The sequence below is a fragment of the Ananas comosus genome, linkage group 7, assembly GCF_001540865.1.
Source record: "Ananas comosus cultivar F153 linkage group 7, ASM154086v1, whole genome shotgun sequence".
Lineage (NCBI taxonomy): Eukaryota > Viridiplantae > Streptophyta > Magnoliopsida > Poales > Bromeliaceae > Ananas > Ananas comosus.
Window position 1 is genome coordinate 3000590 of NC_033627.1, and position 24132 is coordinate 3024721.

A 24132-nucleotide genomic window follows, 5' to 3' on the forward strand; every position below is an offset into this window, starting at 1 on the left:
AAATCCAGCGAAAACAAAGAGAAACAATTGAGGTACTCAGCATGAAAGCGAATTGGAAAGCTCATGAGGTAATTACATAATTATCTACATTTTGTTTTGCTCCTTGTTATATATAAAGTTAATGATACAACCCTAAAAGCCAAATAAAGCTAGCTAGCCAATTGTGCATGCCATGAGAAATATAGTTTTATGCTTTAATCTTTGTTACTCTTTTTCACAGTAAGGTTTTTCATTAGATTCTATGTCATAGTAAGTGTTAGCCATAAATGTATCCTTATAAGGTCCATTGAACTGATAATGATGCAAAGCACTAAAAAAGAAAATGTCGTAGCATTATGGAAATCCGAAAATATGAAAAATTCAATGATAATAAACACTAGTGTATGTTGATAACAAAGCTGAGATAGCCACCTCTTATGCAGTTGATTCCATGATCTTAAAAGCGAAATTTTTATACATATAGTTTCAAAATTGATTAATGCAAAATACTTTTCTACAATGTGGGTAGAGTAAGCCTTGCCAGGAAAGAAAAGAAGATCGATACATTGTAAGATAGTAAATCACAATTATTAAAGCACTTGTACCATTTCAAAATGCACAACAGTTCGGGTTTACGTTTGCCCAAAAGATTTTGCATTTTGCTTAGAAACTCTTTATGAAATCAATCGTTCGGTTCTTTTCGAACTCGTCTCTAGCTTAACTAGTTAGAGCTCGAATAGAAATTAACATTGCCAATCTCTATTTAATAAGTTAAATCCTATCCTATAATTACGCTTGTCGGCTCCAACCATCATATTAATTAGTTAGTTAGACAGATAGATTAGACAGATAGATTAATTAGATTTGTAAGTTCACTAATTAAACTCTCTGATATATACCTCTCAACACTATATACCATGCATATGTATTGGTTGTGGCTCAAATTAATCCTCAGTTTAATTTGTGATTGATCTTTAATTTAATACTTCAAGTAACCATCTTTACTCATTAATTAAATTATTTCTAGACTTTTTCCACAACAAAATATAGCTAAAAAGTAAAAGCATACATTTTCTGTAATCTGTAACACCAATTATATATGCTTGATGAAGTGAAAAATGATCCATTTCTTTCATCATTTTTCACATGATTATCTTTAATTTTCAATGCTAGCTGGCTAAATTATGCAAGATACATAACTAAGCGATATCATCATTAAAAGAAAATGTTATGTGATCTTGTTGAATTAATAGTATGCGTGCAAATTAATTTTAGTAAATTAATTTGTTTCCTTATCAGGAAATGAATACACTATCATCGATCTAACTGGAAATTAAGGTATATTAATTTGTGCAATAACATACCTTGAAATTGAATCCATCATGTGCAACATCTTACTTAAAGAATAGATTATATTATCAAGCACACAGTACATTCACATACATTAATATAATCTTCAATATGACAAAGTTTTTAGCATATGAAGTAATAATTAACACGCTGCACCACCATATAATTTGAATACTTATATGCATGCGCACATCCGATGAAAAGCTAGCGTCGACACTCGGCTCCTTTGCTTTTGCCTCCGACCAAATTCACTTATTTCATTGGCGATCTTATCATTAAAAGAGCAAGGAATATGCTGTTCAAAATAATAATTAACTAATGAATTCGCGTGATAAGATTTTGGAAAGCATAGATTCTTAATTACTTTGTTTTAGGTAGGGTGCATGTACAAAGTGTATATGATTCTTGGATATTGAATTTTTTTTGGCCTACGTGTATATATGAATTGATTCTAACCTGTTGCATTGTATATTGTTTAATTTACTGGCACAATAGGTTTGTGTGAAAAGCCTCATAGAAGTTCCACAACTTATTCCAGATAAGGTTAATTTAGAAATATTTTTTGCTTAGCTAATCAATAGGTGCCGTGAGAACTAAGACAACAATATGCTACAAAAGTGATTACAATTTTTAAATAACCTTGTTGCACCTTTCATTGGCCCTTACGTTCTAAAGGAGATTCCTCTCCACAATTGGAACAAACCTCTTCTCCTACTTATTCTTATATTATATATATATATATATATATATCCTTATCAAAACCTTTCATGGTCCTTATTGCGTGAACCCTAGCTCTAGTGTATAATGTATTCACTACAACCTCCAAAACTCAAACCCAAACTCTAAACGCAAAAATCTACAGTATTAAAAATGAAAGTAAAATTAAAACAAAGTGTAGTTCCTTACATGAATATTAAAAGGACTATAAAATTATAATTTTCAACACATAGTTAAAGAAAGGTACGTAATATTTGTATTTTAAGGCCTCTAATTCAATTTGAGTTTTGAAAACCCTAGTAGAGGATAATTATATAAACCATGGTGCAATGCAATAATGTATATTATTATATATCACCACCACATGTGGAAGGGGGAAGGAGTTTTTTGCAGCCACGTAAAGGCAAGCCATTTGTGTGCAAAGGTCAAGAAGTGGGCATGGGGTTTGGACTTCGTGAGAGGAGCCTCAAATTTGCATGAAGACAAATAATAAATTGGAAGAGAGGCCACAACTTGGCAAGTGTACTCCACTTGTGCACTGGACCTTATATATATAATGAGGGGCTAATGTGAATATGTATGCATGTACCAACCAAATCAATAAAGGATACTTGGACTCTTTAGGCCATGAAAGATGTACAAGGTGACAAAGTACTTCAACAACCAAGAGAGAGAAAGAAGAGTGTGTGTGTAAGAGAGAGAGAGAGAGAGCGAGAGAGAGAGAGAGAGAGAGAGAGAGAGAGAGAGAGAGAAGTGTACATGGTGGTTGAAGGTGCCAGCTAACTGACATGAAGAAGAGTTGGAGTGAGAGAGGGTCTTCAATTGGGAATTGAATGAGGTGGAAAACAAATGCATCTACAGAGAGAGAGAGAGAGAGAGAGAGAGAGAGAGAGAGAGAGAGGGGTGTGAGTGCATGAGAGAGAGAGAGAGAGAAGATTAATAACTGGATGGAAGTTTCTTGAAGGTACAAATTCAAAAGATAAGAAGTAGAAAACATAATCATCAAAAAGATAGATCCATCGTCGACGCTAGCTCAAGTGGCAAAGGAATCTTTGATACGGGAGATTTTTAGTTCAAAACTTAGTTGTACTTCATATTTTGAGCTAAGTTCATTATTCAAAAAATAAAATGAAATGGCAGCATACTAATATTCTCTACTCTAAAAATATAATCAGACAGATAGAAAAAAAAAATTGACTACAATTAGTCTTATTGTTTTATTTTATTTATTTTCACTTACCAAACTTCACAAGCTCTTCAATAGAAAAAAATATAGAATAATAAAATACTAAGTCTATAATCCAAAAAATATTAGCCGCTCTAAAGAAAGAAGTCTACGTATAGTAAAGCAGCTACACCATATCATATATGTCCAATCAATAACATTTCATCTTTAAAAAAAAAAATATAATAAAATTATTTTTTTAAAAAATTATGATGAAATAAGTAAATTTTAAAATAATAATTTGATTGATTAGAGACGCTACATATCACTCCATGTGACTATCATATTTTAAATTTTTTCACTCCAAAGCTGTCATCGTACCATGCTCACGAGGTCACTTAACAAAGTCAAAGCCAAGATCCTCTCAGCTGTACATCCTTGCGTGCTTAATCATAGTGGTAGGTAGCTAGTCTTCCCCATGTTCTGCCTAAAATAAAAATATACAAAAAATTATGATTTTTTTAAAAAAAAAATACACATGGGAAATTTCTAGTGCATATATAAGAAAAAGAGGTTAATAATTATGATTTTGATTTGATTTCTGAATAATATGCACCCACGGGAAACAAAGATTCATAAAGAGAGAGAAAAGAAAGGACAAAAATTTATTGTATAATCAAAAGCAAGCTTATGTGACTAATTAATTGCATATATATGGAGTCCCTAAATCCATACAAACTTGGATTTTCATAGAAAACAAAGTGCATACATATACACAAACATAATATGAGTGAACAATATAAAGCACGATAGAGTTGCAACCAAAAGAAAAAGAAATCTAAAAACTATATGCAGGAAAAACAAAAAGATAATGCAAAGAACTCACATAGAACTCGATCGATGTATGGTTTGATAATTTCCACAGGCCAATTTCTCAAGGAGCCAAAACCTAGCTCAGACTCAAAACCCCTAATTATAGGCCTCGCCGAATATTTCTCTTATACATCTTTGATCATCTCTGAATCAATCTTAACATTGTGAGACAAAGATAATTAAGCATAAGTTATGTATAACGCCATAAGCGAAAAAAGAATAAAGATCACAAACAAAGTAGAAGCAAAAATAAGTTCATGAGAACCACAAACCCTTTGGCCTCCCCCAAGAACTAATTCGATCGACGCCGTTTTCTCTTGAAACCCTAGCTAACATGCATGTTATAAGTAAGAAATTATAACAACCTGATGAAGAAGGGATTGAGAATTTCTAGTGCTCCCATCAGCAGATGAAACTGCCGCATGATCTGACTCAGATCCCATCTAAGACTTACACAAAGACAACATGCACAAAAGAGAAGAAGTGATTCTTTCTTCTTCTTTTTTTCCCTCTTTCGATGCTAAACCGAATTAAAGAGGCCGAAATTTAAGAGATCAGATCATGCTGGCAGCTTCAGCCGCTTGTGGTGCACCGCTCACTGCGTCGATCGGAACAAACTACAGAGAGAGTGAGAGATGTGAAGAGAGGGGATGAGGAGAGGGGGAGATATATATAGATCAAGAAGGAGATGAGAGAGAGCTAGGGATGGTATTTGCGTTTTGGTGAACATGTTAACACCAAAAAGGGGTTTAAGATAGGAACAAATCAAACATAAAACGAGTGGTCCCCGAAGTAAAAGAGTAAGTTCAGTAAAGCCATGGCCAGCCCACCAACATGCAGTTAGGGTTTCCAAATCTTCTACTGTACAAATGGGCCCTTAATGGCTTTTCCATAAGCCCTTTCGTGCATCTCCAACTACGTCCCATTCATTGATCGAGATGTGCTCCCCAAGGGAGATAGAGATAGGGGAGAGAGTTACCCGAAAAAATTGATTTGATAGCAAGATATATATATATATATATATGAGTCCGGCTACGGTGCTTGTAAAAGTACCAAGCACTTGATACTTGTATTTTTTTTACCGTTAGATCTCTGCCTTTGATTATTTTAACCGTTAGATTATACTATTCAACCAACCACCCACTCAACCCTAGGGGGCCCACATCATTCTAACCGCACATCCTTTAATCCAAGGGCCGAAAACTTACAACCACCAATAACTTGGTATTTTTAAAAGCATAGGAGCTCANTCTCTCTCTCTCTCTCTCTCTCTATATATATATATATATATATTAAGAGAGAAGAGTATTAAATGGCATGTGAAATCTAGCTGGTTTCGTTTCGCTCATTTTTTAGAAATAAACTTAGTTTGAAATATAAAATAATTAGTTTTCAAATTTGAAATCTCAAGTACCAATTGTTAAGTCCTTTTTCACTTGCATTAGGAACGGTCGGTGTTCAGGATTAGTGTTTAAAAAAAATAAATAAAAAGAGGTGGCATGGGGGTGGGTAAGTTCATGAAATACATAGCCAAAGTTAATGGTTGGTTAATTGTAAGGTGGGTCAAGTGGGGTTTTACATACAGACCTGTTTGTTACACAAGAATCACAAGTAGAAGATTGTGCACATGCCCATCTAATGTGGTTCCCTAACAAGATCATGTGATCTCTCTCTCTCTCTCTCTCTCTCTCTCTCTCTCTCTCTCTCTATTTCTGTGTGCTTGTGTGTTTGCGGCTATTAATGGGTATTAATTTGCTTAGTAGATTTCTTTTAATTTCTTCCTCCCGATTGGTCCAAAATCTCTAGAAAGTATATATATATGCATGTGATATCATTTTGTGGATGGTGCAAGTTGTGTGTAAATAGGTGCCTTTCAGAAGCATGCGTATAGTAAGCTCAGTGAGATCAGTCCCCATCACAAAACACCTAATTCTAGAACCAAAAAATTGACTAGCCTGATTGTAATCCATCTTTGGACCAAGCGCATTCTCCAATGAAATCTACAAAAAATGACATAGACTTTATTGATATTAACAGAGTCATTTTCACCATAAACAGCTAGTTAAGATTCATTACATAAATTTGATGCATATATCTCTCAGCCGATAGTGAAATTAGCACTTTGATAACACCATTCTCAATTTCATTTCAGTTAGATCGATCTCATGCAGCTAAAAGTAAAGATAGTATAAATTTCCTCAGATCAAATTCTTAGCATGCTAAAAACTTCCAATTTACTGCATGTAAATTAACAACCATCGTTTAATTGAAATTAATTAAACACTACACAGTCAAATTTCAATGCCTCCCAAGAAAATAAATCCTACATATTGTGCATATATACCTTTAATTGTTCCCAAATCAGCTAAACATAGTGGTTGCATAAAATGGAAAATCCACAAGTAATCAAAGTTTATTAAGATGTCGACACGCATTGAGAATACGTATGCCTCACATTGAAAGGTTCAACCATCCCTTTTGGTCCATTTTAGGTGGGCCCTTGGGACAACTTGTAATAACTAATAAGCTAATTAACCTCTACTCTTATTATGTTGATTTTACTTTGTGGAATTGATTGGCCGATTTTGCAAATGTTCTCTTACTTTATGACTGATCCATCTTTAACCTTTTTCTACTGATTTTCATTCTCGAAGATCAAATAAGATTAGATCTTTCTTTTCTCATGATGCATGGGTTTGATTCTTTTTTTTTGAGAGAGATAGGTAGCACGCTACCCATTTCGTTTATTTTATTTAGAAATAAACTTAGCTGAAAATGTGAATCAACTAGGATTCGAACTTGGGTCTCGGATACCAACCACCAAGCCCTTTGCCACTTGCTCTAGGGACGGTCGGTTGGGTTTGATTCTTATTCCATAATTTTATATCTACATATCACCTACGTTAGCATAAGAGAGAGCTATTTTATTTACCTTATTCAATTCTAACTACAAAGGGTGTAACACTGAAGCTATCTTTTGTATAGTCAGATGGTGTCTTTCTTTCCACCTGGATCCAAATGAGAGAAAAATCATCAATCAAGCTGTGATGTAAAATTGACTCGATGTTTATTGCCATATGTTGGAATTTATGGAAGGAACTCAATAATAGAATTTTCAATGAGTTGTGTAGATAAACTCGAGTACCACATAATGATACACTAATGTGGCTCAAATTTTTTGTAAATGGGGATTCAATTATTGTTGTGGGGCTATTCAGCCCCTGCAATTATAATTTATACTTATTTTACAAATAACTCCTATTACATTCAATAAAATGTACAGGCAATACCCGATGCATACCGACCGTCCCTAGAGCAAGTGGCAAAGGGCTTGGTGGTTGGTACCCGAGACTCAAGTTCGAATCCTAGTTGATTCACATTTCCAGCTAAGTTTATTTCTAAATGAAATATACGAAGCGGTAGCGTGCTACCTATCTCTCTAAAAAAAAAAAAAAAAAAAAAAAAAAAAAAAAAAAAAAAACCGATGCATTCCTTTAAAAAAAAGAAGTGAAGCTATGTTCCCTAACCACAGGGAAGAATTAAACTACATGTATGCATCCTAGTTTTGGTTCATGATTTCTTGGTTACATTTCAAAGAAACTTAAAAGTATTTCCACATATATAGTGATGTTAATTAGTTCATATGGGCGTTTGATCTCTAGCATATCTGCATATGGGTAGAATTTTTTTTTTTCTCTGATTAAACAGGGATATACCCTATTTGCATATGGGTAGACTTTTGGAAAGAGTGACTTTAATTACCAAACAAGTGTGTGATTGAAGTGCTAATGCTATTTTCTCTTGTCAGGTACCTGATTGGACCAATAATATGCACATCTAATTGCGTATGCATTTGGGCTTCCAAATAAATTCAAGAGAAACATTAATTATAAGTTAAAACAAATGTAGTTTTTCTATTTGTTTGGACAGTAAATAATCCAGTATAAATATATATTGAGATACATTTCCTTCCATTTTCTTGAGGTTAGTGGATAGATCACTCATGATGAGGATTTTGGACAATTTTGAAAGATATTTATTTTGAGACTTCCAACTTGTTTCCATCTTCTAAATTCTTGTAATTCCTACAGCTGAAATTTTGTTTTGATATGTGATCTCAGCAATAATGAGAGTGGAATTTACCACCGCAATTAATATGGTAACTCCATTGTGAGCTGTGTAGTAAAGATGAACCTTTATTAGAAACTTTATTAGAAACCAAAATGTTTTCATTTGTTTATTTGGGCTAATAATAAGAATTCAAAAATGCACCATGGGAAAGCAATGCTTCTTAATTTTATACTATTGATTGGGGTTACTTTTTTTTTTTTTTTTGTTTCCATTATTATTATGATTGTAGCAGCTGATTTTGCCCACGCTGGCCACATGCTATGTTCTAGAAATTATGGAGTTAGTAGGATGCAGTAGACAGTTGACATGTCAGAGAGATACTTACCTATATATGTATTCATTGATGAGAGAATATTACTTACTCCTACCCACATGACCACAACAATGATGTAATGCAGGTATTATTGTCCTTGAATGTTCTGGTGAATAGATTAATTTGCCACACTACTGTTTATAAGGTTTAGAATTTTGATAGTTCATTACCAGGGCAAAATAAGTAGATAAATTTCCATCATGCCCTTGATTTGAATTGAAGCTAATGCTTCATAGCAACTTTCATATGTCAGAAAATGAATAATACACTGTTGTGCATTTATTTTGCACTTTAGTGTGCTAGTTCATGTATTGACTTGTGCAAACTAAGAATTTAATTAATTTGAACAATCAGTTTGGTCCAATGCTTGTTTCTTTGAATTGGTTAATTCCATTAACTATTTAGGTGCATACATAGTACAAATTTATATCAGAACCAACTTGAGATTCCACAAAATCGGGCCAGCATTAACTCGCCCAATTAATTTCATTTTGATATTAGACTCGATTTCATCTTTACATGTAGAACAAAGAAATGAATAAACCATTTATAAATATACAATTCCATACCAAATCTAAATATATAGTGTAGCAATAATAGATCTGCATGTCTTTGATTCCTCATAAAATGGAATTTCCAAGGAAAACAATCACAAATCATGCCTTCTTTGATCCATTGAACTGTTACTGCCATTTCTATTCAAGCATATTAGCTGGTGATCAAGTTACAATTTGTGACTCAGAAATAGCCATCAACTTATGAGGCACATTATTATACAGCATGCTTTTGATTGAACCAACCACATTAATTGAATAACAATCTACTCAACCCAAATTCCAACATAGGAAACTTGAGAAATTAAAACCACAAAGCCATGAATTGAGGGAATTAAGAACCATGATCTTGAACCACAAATTAAGCTGCATAAAAGTAGACATAATAATAAAAAAAAATAGTAATGAGAATTATAAAAGTGAGAAAAAAAAGAAGAAGAAAAATCTAGTCAGAGGTGCAACATCAACTTGCAGCAGAATAAAACAACCAACCATCTCTTGTCCAACTATTGGGATAAAAAGGATGTCAGCAAGCAGGTATAATATGATGTGAAAAAACATTAGATAAAGGGGGAATATATTCACCTTGTCTGTTGCATGCTCTGAAGGGGAGAGTCCTTCAAGATATGACCAACAATATCTTCTCCTTTGCATATGAAGGAGGATCCTTCAAGATATGCCCAACAAAAGGAAGATGTGAGGCTGTCAGGGCATGACCTAGCAAGGATTGGCCATTTATGCTTGTAGGGACAAGTATTTTGTGAGGAGCCCTTTCTCTCTCTCTCTCTCTCTTATTGAAAAAAAAAAAAAAAAAATCTTACAACTAAGGAGAGGTTGAATAAATGCTCTCAATTCAATTAATATTCAGTTATTTTCTAAAGAATAAATTTTAAATCCACATTTAGATAGAAGAATTTTGTAAAGAGGGGTTGATTATGTCCTCCACCCAATCAATTTTTTCAACACAAGACCATGAAACTAAATAAGCTATATTTTTCTGAAAAAATTGATTTGATGGTCCAAATTAAAAGGTACAAGTTTAAATGAACTGCATCTGACTCCTCCTTTCATAAATTTTTAGTCCCACTTCTTAACATGATCTTCAAAATGGTCACTCCAAGCTAGATCATGCTGGCAGCTTCACCCATTCCCATGGACAATTCCTAGAAACCTTCCTACTCTCAAATATAGTGGTACTGGTAATAGGAGTTAGTCTATGATTGAAGGAATCTAATTAAGGGCCTGGGCCAAACAATAATAATAAAAAAAAACATGGGGGCTAATCCTACAAGAAAGAGATTTGATTCAAGTAGGGGGAAAAGGTTCCACTATAACAACTGAATGACTTGGAAGGTAGTGTTATCTAAGTCAACTCCAACTCCTAGCAAAATATATATATGTATATATATATATAAAATGCAATACTAGACTTGTTAGTGTGACACAGCTGAATCATACTAATACTATGCACAATAGCACAAGAGTGTAGTATACTACACTACCATGAAAAAATATGCAATAAATTGGTTCATATATACAATGATTTTTTCTTTTTTCATTACAAAAATGATCAAAAGTAAGAAAACATCCCTTCTTGCTTTACAAACAAGCATCTGCACAAAGTAATATTGAAAAAAAAAAGAAGAGAGAAAGCATGCATGGAGAAAATCTAAAAATGTGTTGCTCAAGATTAATTCCAGCTTTGAAAAAGAGCAAATATAAGTTAAAAAAAAAAGATTAAATAAGGACAAAGACAGATCATATGGCAACACAACATATAGATTGAAGGAAGAGAAAGTGTGAACATTAGCATGCAGATCAAGGTCATACAAAATAGATGGTAAACAGAAGCACGGAAAACAATTAGAGATGAAAGAAAAGAGAAACATAGCATGAAAACTAACATGATAGAACTACTAAACCTCTTCCTGGGCTGTGAGATTTATACATGGTTTGAACTCCTTTGACCGGCCAGAGCAAGTGGGTGTGAGCCATAAAGTAGAGAGAGAGAGAGAGAGAAAGAAAGAAAGAAAGAAGGGTCTAGAAAGAGAAAGAGAACAGGATGATTAGGGTTAGGGTTTGAGTGTGATAGGTGTGGGAGAGAGAGAGAGAGAGAGAGAGAGAGAGAGAGAGAGAGAGAGAGAGGGTTTTTAGGGTTAGATAGTTTGGCGAGTCATAGGGGCCGTACCCCCATGAGCGATCACATTAGATAACACTGTAAAAGCTTTTAAAAATTTCACAAGGTCGAGATGGAACGGAACAGCATTTTTTTCTCTTTTATTTAATTGGTAAATTCACAGGAGCAGTCCCCTTACTTCGCCTATATTATGATGTCCATTTTACTTGCCTTCGAAAGCCCTATAATATAATCTATATATGGTTTACTCAAACTTACTTGAATTTAGTCTCATAATAAATAATAAATAAATCTATCTGTAAATATTAAAATTAGTTTTAGTAATTGAACTTTCCGTACACTTTACGTTTTAGTTTTTAACCAATAAAAATATCGGGATTGTTTGTTATAAAATAATTTTTAAATTTATTTTAGGAAAAACTTTAAAAACCCGCATTGTGGTTTCAATTTTTTTTACTTTAGTATTCTATGGTTTAAAGTATATCAAGTTAGTACCATGTGGTTTCTCACTTTATCACTTTAGTACCATGTGGTTTAAAGTGTATCAAGTTAGTACCTTGTGGTTTTGCACTTTACCACTTTAGTACCTTGTGGTTTTAATTTTGTATCAAGTTAGTACCCTGTGGATTTTTAAACCATTGGGTACTAAAGTAAGAAAGTGTGAAACCACAGGGTACTAAAGTGATAAAGTGCAAAACCACATGGTATTAACTTGATACACTTTAAACCACAGGGTACTAATTAAAGTGATAAGTGAGAAACCACAGGGTACTAACTTGATACACTTTAAACCACAGGGTACTAAAATAAAAAAGTGTGAAACCACATGAGGGTTTTTTGAAGTTTTCCCTTTATTTTAAGCAAATAAAATAGTTTTTATATTTGAAGGAATATAATAGTTATACAGAAACAAGCTTTTATATAGTGAGGAATTCTACACTGTCACACTTGCAACACGCGCGTGATCAATATCAAGCCAATCACATTTAAAAAAAAAAATACAATAAAAATATTTTTTTAATAATCATGATGGGACATATATCTCTAAAAAGAGATATTTGATTAGCTTGTTATGCCACGTCATTAATATATTCGTTGCATTCTAGAATTTTTCCCATATAACAGCTACATTGCATTATTTATGTTCCAGCTAAAAATCATTATAGTATGCTTAAATTTTAGAAATAAAATAATCTCGATTAAAAATATTATATTAGCAGTATGACTATAATATTTTTATTTTTTTCCTTCAGTTAGATTCCAGTCATTGAGACAAAAAAAGTACAGGAGCAAGTTGGGATGTGAAAATAGTATAAGTACCATTAATTCAAACATTTTTACAACAATTTGAATATAATATGCGACCGTTGCAGAAGCTGCGGGATCCATCCATAACATGACAAGACAACAATAATAGTTATTGCCTGCAGTTTAATGCTTTCCGAGGGGAAAATTTAGAATGCTTTATATTACTGACGTGACGTGGATTCTTTGAGTAGTAAAATTATTTTTTTAAAATCTATTCGTTCTATTATAATTAATATAAAATTTATTTTATTATATATTTTTTTAAAAAAATAATAATTTGATATTAATGATGTGATGTAAATATGATGCCGTAGATTTTCTCTTTTCAAGGACTCTTGAATTTTGGATTGTAGCCGTGGCTATTAGAGAATCATTATACAAAATAGAAGCGCTATTTGTGTGACATCCTTCTTTTCAGTGGATTTATCATTCTAAAATTATTGTAATCTTAATATATTCAATATTTTTAATCTCTTGGTCTTAACCATTGTTTAAAATATTACAGTCATATTAAGAAGATTAATATTATTATTTCTTATATATAGAACTATTTCAAATTTTGAGAATATCACATTTCTTTCCTCTTAGAGCCCTTGGTGTTCTAGTTACGTTCGAGTACTATGCTCACAAGTACTAGACGATATAAGACTTATTTTACTAGTCTTATCATTCAGACTCTGACTTTAACATGTCATTTTCAGTTCCTAATTTTTAACGTGTCATTCATGTTGAGAAATTAGATTGCAAATTTTAATAATGCATGTGTATTTGATAAATTACTTGGTGAAATTTATGTGTTAAACGAATGGACTCCTTCGTAGGGACATGTCTGTTCAAACGAATGGACTCCTTCGTAGGGACATGTCTGTTCAAATGAATGGACTCCTTTGTAGGGACATGTCTATTCAAAGAGACATGACTTTTCGATTCGGATGTACCTTTTGAAAACATATAAATAGAGGCTCTTGTGCCAAAATTTCATATTATCAAATAGTTTCCAGATTTCAGAGTTAAGAGCGTGAGAGATTCCGAGTTTTGCTTCTTGAGTATCTCTAGCCTCGTTCTATCCCGAGAGTACTTTGTCATAACCCGAAGCAAACTTTGTGTGGGGGCAAATCTACTCTTTGGAAAGCGCTGAACCCGTGGCTCGAGGCTTTCCCCGTGTACGAATATTTGCTCGTGTTTATTACTTGAAGTGCTCGTGGCGTCTCTTGCGGTTGTCATTCCATACCGTCCCTAACAATTCAAACCTAGTTTAATTAATCAAGACTCATCTCACAATTAATTTGAAATATAAATATAGAGAAATTAAAAGTTTTATACTTTCATACTCACAACGAATATGTTATTGCTATCTTTTAAATGTAATATATAGTTAGGAATATAAGTATTTAGATAATTTATTATGAATTTTCGCTATGGGTATGATCTTTCGGAGGATCTATTAAATACAATGAAGAGTTCTTACCTTAGCCGCGTAATTATAGATTATAGATATTTAAGAAATCACTAATCCTTGTCACTTAGGGGAGGTGCTGCGGAAAAATAGCTCGACCCAAAATGATAAAAAGCCGTCACAACCCAAGCACAACGACACAATTATCAAGTGCGCGCTCTACAACTGAGCTAACATCATCAAGTAAAGACTTTGGGTTTCCATCAAGCCACTGCTACATCTATTTCATTAGGAGTTGACAATATTTTAACAAACATTCTAAGGGATGGTGAGTCCAAGATGCTGAATAACAAAGTTTTATTTTGAAGAAACATCATCACTATGAGAATGTACACGCAATAGAAAAATTAATTATGTCAATCTATTAAGATGCCGTATGCTACAGGTGAATATTCATATGCGACAATATATAAATACTAATTTTCGGATCATTGATCCCCCTCTAGCCTGATCTATCTAATGTCTTGTTCAAGAGGTAGGAAAAAATTGCAACTCACATGCACCAATTAGTAGGTATGAGAGGATTAATGCCAGATCCCTAAGGACAAACAATTGAAAAGAAATATCGATTCTTTGGGATTATTCTTACCTTCTTAAACAGAATGAACAAAGATGGAATCAGATTGATTCCCGAAATGCGTTTTTGGATCTTCCTCAATGTCCCGACTATTTAAGGAACGTGAGAAGCAGATGAATAATCATTTGCTTTCGAAAGAAATCGAAGAATTAATTAATCATGCTTTCCTCTCAGAGAGCAACTTAGTTTTTTCATCTGCATGCACGCACTTTACTTTATTTATTTATTTACATTAATCATAGAATCTTTTTGAGGAATGCTTCAATACACCAGGTAAAATAAATCTAACCGTTCATATTTTAAGGGCGAGATTGACTTTTGCATAGTGATTACCTGCTCAACAGGTTACCATTCGTAAGGATAATATGGAAAAAAAAATACAAACTACTAAGCAAATTTGATCAACCTTATACAAATATTTGTTTCCTTGTTTAATTTTGTTACTTACCAAATTAGATAGTGCTAATTTGATAAGTAATAAACCTTTATAAATTGAATTTAAAATTTAATTTGAGCTTAAACTTTATAATTGTGTACATTAAATTCAAATTTAATTTTTATTTTTATTTTCAGAATGAAAAAATTTATGTTTAAATGAATAGTATATTTCAATTCAAATTGTTAATTTGATATATTAAAATGACACGAAATTTCGAATATATTAATTTAATTTAAATTATAAATTATGCTATATTTATAAACATAACTTTTATTTTTTATTTAAATTAAAGGCTTTTATTTTTAAAATTAAATTCAAATTGTTCATTCGATAGTCAAAACAACATTAAATTTTAAGAATATTGATTAAAATTAAATTTTAAATTTAGATTTAGTTTATATTATAGTTAACAAATAAAATTTGTTAACTATTTAAACTAAATGATACTAAAGCAAAAAAGGAAAAGAGGAGCGGCGAGGAAGAAGAAATCACGACTACGTGTAGGAAAATATTGCGATCCACAAGACTGCACTCAGCCTCGTGGACTGTGTGGAGTGAGAGGTCCACGGTGGACCTCTCGCTCCACTCCCCCTGTGTGTGTGTGTGTGTATATCCAATTTTATTTTTATATTTTATAAGAATTATAATTATTTATGCATGATAATAGAATAAATCTAAAAAAATTTTAATTAAATAAACCAATTTATATTCCGAATTTTTAAATGATAAACGTAAAATTTTCGTATAAATCGTGTATACGAATTATTGGTGAATCTAATTTTTAAACCGTATTTTTCAACGAACTTAAAAATTAAGATACGAATTTTATTTGTATTTTATCCGTGTCGAATTTTTATCGTATTCGAATTAACTAACTATGGTTTAAAGACATGAGGTTTAATTTAGGAAAAGTAATAATACAAAGATGGAATATTGGAGGATAAGAATGAAGGAAGGTGGAATATTCTAAATTTACAAAAATAACATGTTATAAGGATGGAATTTACCAAAATGCCCTCATTGCAAACTCCATGTAATAAAAAAAAATTTTGCCCTAATTAAAGTGGTGACCGGTATCTATACCCCCAAGTGCCGGTCACCCTTTTTTAATAAGTCTATCGTTACCGTCCATTTAAAGAATTTTAATGGTTGAGATTTGTTCGGTGCATAGGAGCATTGCTCAATATTTTTAGGTCCCAATATATCCAATGCCGGATAGCTGCCAAGCAGCACAAGTTGGAAAACACTATCTGTGCCCCTGCCACATTTATAGTGGCTGCTATAGCGCTTGCTATTGGATCATTACCCGCTTTGATACCCCCCAAGCGCTACGTACTTGTTATCCGCTATTTACAACCGTAGAGAGAATACATCAAAATTGTCTTACTTGCTTTTCTTTGATGAGGTAGAAAACAGTAAAGACTAACTAGGATTTTCATCTTTAGAACTCTTTTTTTAATTAGAATCTTTAGAATTTTCATCTCATTGTAGACCACCAATGTTGACATAGCAAGTATACATAAATTTGCACATTTCAACATCTTTCTTAAACATTGCTAACATTTACAAATTAAACTATATATTATAAGAACACACTACAATTAAAGTTTTCTCACATTTAAATTCTACACGTAGGCTAAATAGCCCAGCCATCATTTAATAAATGTAGCTCTGATATCTATTCAAGGGAAAATTAATCTTAGCAAAAGAAAGAACACCAGATAATAAAATGTAAAAAAATATATTACATGAAAAACAACAAAATAATAACAATACCAAACATCTCACTAGCATGTTATGTCTTACCTAAATCAATTATTATGTGAAGAAAACTATTGCCTAAAAAATCCAGTTAGACCCACACTTGCCACAAAGATTTCAACACTACCACAAACCATATAATTAAGTTAAAGGAAACAGATGATGCAAGTGTATATTAAAAGTGTTAGATAACCAATAATAACAAGAATAACTTTTAAAGAGATACCATGGATAGATCAATGCATTAATGAGAAATAAAGGACAGTATTCAATCTGCAAAATGAATATTGATGTAAAAGGCAACAAAAGCATAAAGATCACAATGACAACTAGAACATATTCAATCAAAAGTATGCAAGGTGCATTTTTTTTTTTTTTTTGAGAGATGGTGCGATATTTTGGGATATACCTCTTTCCACTCTATAATAGAAAACATAGATAGAAAAAACTTGTTTATATATATATCAGCCTAGTTATATATATATATATATATNATATAGAACTAGGCTAATATACTATTAATAGCACCAAGTCATTGGTGCTACCAAGTTTTTGGCCATTCGATTAAGAGATGTGCGGTTAGGATGAAGTGGGCCCCCTAGGGTTGAGTGGGTGGTTGGTTGAATAGTATGATCTAACGGGTGAAAATGATCAAAAGAATAGATCTAACGGCGGAAGACTTGGTAGCACCAAGTGCTTCGTGCTATTAATAGCATAGTAGCCGAACTCTATATATATATATATATATATATATATATAGACTTAGGCTGGAATACTATCAATAGCACCAAATATTTGGTGCTATTAGGTTTTCGGCTCTTGGATTAAAAAATATACAGTTAGGATGATGTGGGCCCCCTAGGGTTGAGTGAGTTATTGGTTTAATAGTATAATCTAACAGGTGAAAATAGTCAAAGGGTTAAATCTAACTGCCGAAAATTTAATAGCACCAAATGCATGGTGCTATTGATAATATATATCCCAGCCAGACTCTATAGATATATATATAGGCTAGGGCTACTATATTTTTATGAGATAAGAACCCCTTGTACTCATAAGTTTTCGACCATTGTATGAAGGGATGTGCGGTTAGGATGATAGTGGTTCCCAGTTAGTTTAATAGTGGTCCCCTAGGGTTGAGTGGGTGGTTGGTTGAATAGTATGATCTAACGGGTGGAAATGGTCAAAGCAGTAGATCTAACGGTCGAAAACTTATGAGTTTAAAGGAACCTAAACTCATAAGAGTATAGTAGCTAGACTCATATATATATATATATATATATATATATATATATATATATATATAGTGGGCTGGTATGCTTATGGAAGTACGGAGCCCTTCGTGCTTCCAAGTTGTTTTCGATGTTCGGACTTTCGAATCGACGATCGGCTCCATTAGAGTTGATCTAGAGTATTTGAAGTACCTAGAAAATAAATTTTGTGATTTTTCGATATCATTTGCCTAGTGATCGAAGGGGCTCAAAATCAATAATTTTAACGGCCGTGGTGAGCCGGTTGCAAGTTTAACGGTGTAGAAATATCCAAATCACATGAAATTTTGATAGAAAATTCTTTATACCATATAAAACAAGATCAATAACTTTGATCTAAAATTTTAATGTCATATCATCATATTTTGTAAGATTTTTATTACTAGCCTGATTTTGACCACTCGATCACTAGGCAATTATATCGAAAAATGCAAATTTATTTCTAGATACCAAATATCTAATCAAGTCTAAACAGACCCCGATCGTCATTCGAAAGTCAAACCTTGAAAACAAAGCTGAGCCCGGAGCCCGCCTGCTCAAACACATCCTAGCGCCTATAAGTATATACTATATAATTATATATAAATATAATACGATAAAGTCCGCTAGTCTTGAAAAGCACAAGCACTTGGTGCTTGTAAAATTTTACCTGTAAATCTCGCGCTTTGATTATTGTACTGCCGTAGATATACTATTCCACCAAGCCACCCACTCAACCACTAGGCCCACTCATTGTAACCGCACAGCTTTAATCCAAGGCTAAAAACTTACACACCAATAACATGACGTTTAAAGCATAGGAACTCAATTTATATATATATAGTATAGAATATAATATACTAATATATATTATTATTATAACTATAAAATACTATATTTATAAGTTAGGTCTGGTGCTATTAGAAGCACGAAGGCTCCGCCTCCTAAGTCCATTTCAATGATAACTTTCGAATCGACGACCGAATCGGCTCGTTAGACTGATTCTAGCATATTGAACTATTTAGAAAATAAAATTTGTTGGATTTTTCGATACTCAATTACCTAGCCATAAAAGAATCAAATCAACGGGCTGAAAATAAAAAATTTCATAAAACAGTGTGATATAGCATTAAAATTTTGATGGAAATTATTAATTTACGCTAGATCAAGTCTAACGGACCATCGTGCATTCGAGCTCCATCATCGAAAACGGCTAGGAGTACGAGCCTCCGTGATCCTAATAGCAATCATGACCATATATAATATAATATATATAGATATATATATATATATAGAATTGAATCTTCGATACTTGTAAAAGAACCAGTCGTTGTTTTATAAATTTAGCCTTGGATAAAAGAGTCATAATAATTGAGCTCTTTATACTTATTAAAAGTACCTCAGTCATTGATTTGTAAATTTTTAGCCCTTGATGAAAGATATACGGTTAGGATGATAGTACCCTCTATAGGGTGATGGTAGTTGTTAATAGTGATCTACACGATAAGAATGATCAAATGAATAGATCTAACGTAAAAACTTAGAAGTACTAACTGCTTGTCTTTACAAGCACCAAGCTATCATATAGGTCCGCTGTGGTGCTTGAAAACCAAGTATTGTGGGTGTTAAATTTTTACCTTAGATCTACGCCCTTTGATCATTGTCACTACCGTATAAATTATCCATTCAACCACTACCCACTCAACACAGGCCCACATCATCCTAACCGCACATCCCCTTAATCTAAGGAATAAAACTACAAGCATCCCAATGACTGATACTTTAAAAGCATATAGCCAATTATATATAATATATTATAAAAATATAGTATATAATAATATATAACTAAGCTACTATAAATTACGAAGCCACGGAGCGGCTCTCTGCTACCCATAAGTGTTTTTAAGAGGCGCTTCAATCGACACGCCCGTAGACTTGATCACACTATTAAAATATTGAAACAAATTTTAATAATTTCGAATATCTTTACCTATCAAACAAGTAGTCTAAAATTGAACGCTGAAAAATAAAAATTTCTAAAAATAATGTGAAAAGATTAATTCAAATCAATATACTATCTTACTCTAAATATGAAAAGAAATTTTTATAAAATTTTCATCGATTGGCAGTTTTAAATACCGTTAAAACTCTCAAACACACATATCGGCCATAAAATTGTCAATTTGAATCGTTTGAAGCACTAGTCAAATGATGTTGAAAAAATCTGAAATTTAGTTTCCAAATACTTTAAACTAGTTAATCAATCCTCACGAGCCGATCGTCGATTGGAACTGCATCATCGAAACAACTGCTAGGCAAGAGCGCCGGTTCTACCGATAGAAAGACGCCGACATATATATATATATATATATAATATAATATAATATTTAAGTACTATGGCTAGGCTAACTGTAACTTATATAGTATAGAGTACTTGTCCTCATAAGTTTCGATCGTTCGGCATTAAAAAATATTACGTAGTAGAGATTGTTTTACGGTTAGGCCTTGATATGGGCTCCTCAGGTTAGTGGTATTGTTGAAATATAACTCTACGGGTAAAAAGATTACCGAGCCCTCTACGCAACACTTATAGTACAAAAAGCTCTAACTCATAAAGTATAGTAGCCAGATCATATAAAACTATAGTAGATAACAAAGCAATTGAAAAGAAGAAAAATAGATCATGTCATAAGCTAACTTTACAGTTACTACACTCAATTGATAGGCACAAAAGTCGAAGACAGCTTTTGCACTTGTCGGTTGATTTTAATGGAATTAAAGGCAGTTTCCTAAACTTTTCAGAGCAAGTTAAAATCAATTCAACACCTTGAATATATCTCTGAAAAATTTCTCTTTCAATCAATTTACCTTTTAATGTACTGACGCCTACCTTAACATGTTGGTTAAGTGACTAATTGGAGTTTTTTAGCTTATAGTTGGCTCACATTCTTTAAAGTAGAATTCATATTCTTATAAAAAAAAAATGAACAAATAGAAAGTATTGCTACTTTCTCTCGAATCAATTAAACTTGTTCTTTCGCATTTAAACTCCAAAATTGCATGGTACTACCAGGCTAGGTTAATAACTCCTTAAAAGTTTATTAAATTGTTCACATACTAAAATGAAATTTTTTTGGCTAAAGCTTCACATAATTAACATGATGGTTACAAGGGTAAATAGTGGTCATTTTTTTGCCACCATGTATTCACCAATGGCAAGCATATATGGCAACTACATCATAAAGATTCCCTTTCTAAAATAGTAGAATTTAAAGCAACACCTGCATGCTTTTAACTTCTGCAGAAGCCCCACCTTCAGTCAGGTGGACACAATGCACAATTTAAGAAAACAATTCACACCCCAAGCATAAAAGATACTAGATCTCTCTTTATCATGAATAGAGCACTAAGGCCTCAAAACAGTTCTTTACCTATAAGATGTGGCTTTCCTACATAGAGAAGAACATAGCTTAAAATAGCTCTCTGTGGTCCAATTGAGGTGTGAATGCATGCATATTGCATGCACGAAAAGATGTATCACCTTGACTCACAACAATGAGTCCAACCCAGATGAGCTGTTGAGTGGTTGAGAGAGAGAGAGAGAGAGAGAGAGAGAGAGAGAGAGAGAGAGAGAGAGAGAGATTGCTCACTAAGAAAATGCTGGTACAAATATAGCATTGTTTTGCTTGTACTAGCAAAATACATTATGAAGATAGTTTTGCATTGAAGTGATCAAGGTACCATGTACAAAAATGGCTACAATATGGTTGGTTTAAAATTAAAAAACTTGGTAAGATATCTTATGTATAAAGCCAATTCTAGACATGGTTTTTTACCAAAAAAACATCATGTCAGAGATTAAATCGAGTCAAATTCAATCAGATAAAACTTAAAAATTAAATTTACATTCAAAATTTTGATTTACACACTGGGCATCACAAATGAGCTTAAAAGAGCCTTCGAATTGGTATTCGAAGCAAGGTCATGATCCGAAAGAAACGATAGGCAATCGCCATCATCGGGTGGTCCATAGTGTACATGTGCATTCAGTTGGTAGTAGTACTTAGGGGTAACATGAACAAACTGAAAATATCTACTTGTAGCCATTAAGACCTACAATTCCATCAATGTCCTGTTCAATTCAGTTGCAGACCACAATGCATGGTGTGCCAGGTTGACAATTTAAGTATCATGCAAGGGTTGTAGATAGTGAAGCATCCCACTGTGTGGAATCCTAACAAAACCTAGAGAAAAACTCCAGAATCATGAAACCCTAATAAGTGAGTGGTCCATGGATGAAGCTCCCTCCTTTCAATGTAACATTGCATTGTTCCTTAGAAGTGGTCCTCCCCCATAATACTACCCACCAACAATAATTAAAGATCTCACAGGCTGTGAACCAGAATAAGGCCATTAAATATCCCATGTATCATAACCAGAAGATGTATGATATACTAAAATTGTCATGCTAGCTTGTTTAACTTTCCATGCACAAAATATTTAGGGGGAAAAAAACAAGGCACGCCGCGCTGGAGAAATCGGGACCATCGACACATGGACTACATCGGAAAGATCGATGGACCAGTAGAATATATATATATATATATATATATATATATAATGGTCTTATTCTGGCGTGGCTGATCGGTTCATGCTCAATGTCATGTGTATGCACCGATCAAAATATTAAATTAAGTAGAATTTATATGTGCAACCGCTTCAATTCTTTTTACTAAATACCTAATAAAAAGGGAAAAGTATGAAGATTGTCTAGCGAAATCGATGAAAATAAGATTTTCATAGCCTAGTAATTAAGCAACATGTATCTGACCATCATGTGGATGTCCAGAAAACAGCTTAGGAATATAACAAAAGCAAGAGCTACAATTGCATCATACCAAAGACTACAAGTACTACAACTTCTCTTTTTTCCTTTTCCCTTTTTTTTTTTTTTTGAGAGAAGTGTTACAATTAATAGTAATTGTAGTATACAATAATAATGAATTGCTAGGATCAAGAAAACAGTAGTCAGAGATCTAGAAATTGATGAACCCAGATGAGTTGATAGAGAAGTAAAACTATCATGACAGTTGGAAGATTAGAAGATGGACCACTCTTGCTCTATAGAGTATGCATGTAGTACTCAGACTAGTCTATAGAGCATGGCCTATTTATCCAGCTGTTCAAGAGCAGTGTGATGTAGATGCATGTAGCTGCAGATCAGATCAGAACAAATTTTTCTGAGCAGTGTGATATAGATGCATCATGTAGCTGCAGTGGAAAGCAATTTTTCACCAATTTACAGTACAAAGTTCTCCTTTTCTTAAAAAGGAGGAGAAAAAAAACTACTTTTCCTACCTTTTTTTGGTAGTTAAAAATGGCTGTGCATTAAGGGAAGGGAAAAAAGAAAAAAGAAACTCTTTAAATCAATCTCAACTTGCTTTGATGGGCCCGGTCTATCAAGTGTAGCACGTGTTTGTGGTTAGTTAAGCCCATTACTAATTATATAAGGGCCTTCAACAAAGCCCATGTAAGTGTTGAAACCATTTGTCTTATTACAAGCCCATTTAAATGGTTCTGTACTATTTGCAAAGGGTTAATTGCATACAGCTCCATGTAAACATATCAAATAGCAAATATATTTCTATAAAGTTCAACTTTTCATTTTTATTCCTACAAAAGTCCAGTAATATTCATATTTGCCTCTTTAGTTTGTTACCATTAGAGCACTCTTTATTTTTTAACAGTAGATTTTTTTTTTTGAGAGATAGATAGCATGCTATTCCCTTCGTTTATTTTATTAAGAAATAAACTTAGCTGGAAATGTGAATCAATTAGGATTCGAACTTGGAACCTCGGGTATCAACTACCAAGCCCTTTGCCACTTGCTCTAGGGACGATTTTTTAACAGCAGATAATTGAAATAATATTTTTGCGCTTATAAATATATCCCTCCAAAAATCCCAACCGTTAAAATTATGGAAAAATTTCCTTCTAAAAAATTATTTTACTCAATAATATAAGATGGGTAAAAACATCAATTTAACTCATTCACTAACCAGAATTAAGTATTTTACTTATTGTTAACTATATTTTTCTAACAAATCTTAACAATGGGGGTA

At 32.9% G+C, this 24132-nt stretch overlaps 1 long non-coding RNA gene across 1 annotated transcript; it reads right to left on the reverse strand.

Moving 5' to 3' along the window:
• Nucleotides 3229–4819, reverse strand: LOC109712491. The gene is made up of 2 exons (XR_002216862.1): nucleotides 4098–4819; nucleotides 3229–3698 (listed from the first exon to the last, which is right to left on the reverse strand). It is a non-coding gene; the product is annotated as an uncharacterized LOC109712491 (long non-coding RNA).